Here is a 2,500-nt window from a genome sequence, read left to right as displayed (position 1 = left end):
CAGTTATTCAAGTCAAGCATCGGAGGGATATAAACTTAAAGCCGAGTGCTTATTTTTAATTTGCTTAGAGCTGCTTTTTTCTTTGTATTGAAAATTTGTGGCATATCTTTAGAAGCTCTGAGAAGGTTATATGATCCCTGGAGGACCTATGTCTAGAACAGAAACGAGAGAGCGAAAGAGATTAACGACAACGACAAAACAAAACACAAGTAATAGCTCATACTTAGTGGAAGAAGTTACTCCACAAATTCTTTCCTTCGGCACTAAACCGTTTGTTATATTTTTAAAAGGTGACTGATTTAATCGGTTCTTCCTTTGTTCAGGAATGAAAATCAAATTTTTATCGTCAACTGGAATTAAATAACAATTATCTGTACTCTTTTGGAGATAAAGAAAAAGTTGATTTGTTTGTTTGTTTTTCTCTAAAATGCGAGCGAACATATGCTTTTTTAATTCGATTGCCCAACTGTTTTTCGTTGTGCCCGACAGTGACAAGAACATTTTGCCCATGTGTTATAAACACGTAATCGCAATGAGTTCTCGTAAAATTATCTCATTAGCTTGTGTTTTCAGAAGTTTGTTTTAAGCACCTAAACGTTATTTAAGTGTTGGAGCGGATCTTGTTTGAAGTTCGTCCTTTCTTAGTTGCATTGCCATATTTTGCAGATTCTTGTTCCAATAAAATACATCATCTCGAAAAGTCAGACATTTGCCCTGTACAAAGACCTATCGTAGTCTTTGGGACACCTCGTATTTTTTTTTTTTATTAACTTTGCCAGTCAAGCTGGCAGAGCGCCACAACAGCTTGCGCCAATTACTGTGGCCCCTTTTTTACCCTCCCAACCATGATACACATGTACAACAGAAGACAGACCACAACACCGGGAACTACGTGCCCTACTCTTAGAGACAAGTGTGTGGGTTCTTTTACGTCCCACAGGATTATTAACATTTAAGGGTTGTGAGACGCGACCTCCGGCTTATCGTCTTATCCGAGAAGACTTGAAAGTCTAACCGTTTGCAGATGTATGTCCCTTCAAAAAACAAGCAGCGAAAGAAAAAAGGGAAAAGATCAAGATTTTGCCTTTTCTGGCTTAACTTGAAAACCGTTATTTTTTTATAATTAGACTTAATAATTTATTGATAACTTATTGGCCTGGCACCAATCTATTAGTTTCAATAGCGCCTCAGTGCTTTCACGATTGGTTTCGTTGACATCCGACTCAGTGATGATGACCTGAAAAGGGTTCGGAAGGTTGGGGTCATGCAGTACAGAGAGCTGTGCCTGTAACTGTTCCTATTCCTCTTCACATGGCTGGCCGTTCTTGAAGCAATGGCTCATTGAATCTTCGGCCTTGTTGTTCCTGGATGCTATCGAGCCAGAACAAACCGAAGGAAAATTGCCAACATTGTGAGCGCAGAAATTAAGAAAATAAAAAAACAGCGATATCCGTACTTTAAACTTGAAATCGATTAGGATACAATTCGTAAGCCATTGCTGTCCAAGAGGCAAAGGTGCTAAATGATTCGTGTGATCTTGCTTTACAGAGCGTTTTCTCGATTTTTTTTTTTTTTTTTTGGGGGGGGGGGAGGGAGGGGAATTTCTTAGGGGCCTTTATTAGAGAGGGGCGTCTATTTCAAACTTTACACCACACCAGGGGCGTTTAATGGATAGGGGGCGTTTATAAGATCATTTACGGTAATCATTATTGTGACGTAATTGCTTCCCATAGTAGCGAAAAATCCATTCAAATACCCCCTATATTTTGTCTTTAGTTGCAAAAATATTAACATGAACTCGGTGACCCCCTTTTTTCATTTCTGGCCGAGGTAAATATTTGCAAAGTTTTTTAAAAATTATGTGGAGCAGATGTAAAGCCACCTTAACTTCACGATTTTTTAAAGGGACCATGAATTCACTACACCAAGACACAGGAAGTTTTTAACTTTCCTGCTAATCACTTTCCAGAAATGAAAAATGGGCGTCACCGAGTTCGTTTTAGAAATACAAGCAACTAACGATAAAATAGAGCGAGTTTCAATCGAGTGTCGTAAAACCAAAGTAATTACTTTGGCCAATCAGAAAGGACGGAGACAATCCAGTAAGCCAATCAAAACTCGTAGCCGTAATTACAAGTAGCCGACACAAAACGCGGGAAAATGAACACGCGCAAGCCACGACTGCTTTTTGGTTTCACTTCTGATTGGTTGAAAAAATGGCGCGAGAACTTTGAACAAGTACTGAGTGAAGTAGTGCAAAACCAAAGCAATTCGCTAATTACTTTGGACACTCAATTGAAAACCGCCCTATAGGGCCGTGTTTTCAGAAACATGACATTTGCATAAGTAAGCCCAATCCATCCCAGTTCATAGCAAAAAATTTCTGCAGTCGGTTTACTCCATAAGTAGGTCCTCCAGAACCTACTTCACCTTCTTCGTATAATTGTTTGCAGTTTATTCATCTGACTATCAAAGCATATTTTGTCTGCCGATAGAGATT

The sequence above is a fragment of the Montipora capricornis genome, chromosome 3 (genome assembly GCF_036669925.1).
Source record: "Montipora capricornis isolate CH-2021 chromosome 3, ASM3666992v2, whole genome shotgun sequence".
NCBI classification, from domain to species: Eukaryota; Metazoa; Cnidaria; class Anthozoa; order Scleractinia; family Acroporidae; genus Montipora; species Montipora capricornis.
Note: the sequence above shows the minus strand (reverse complement) of the source record.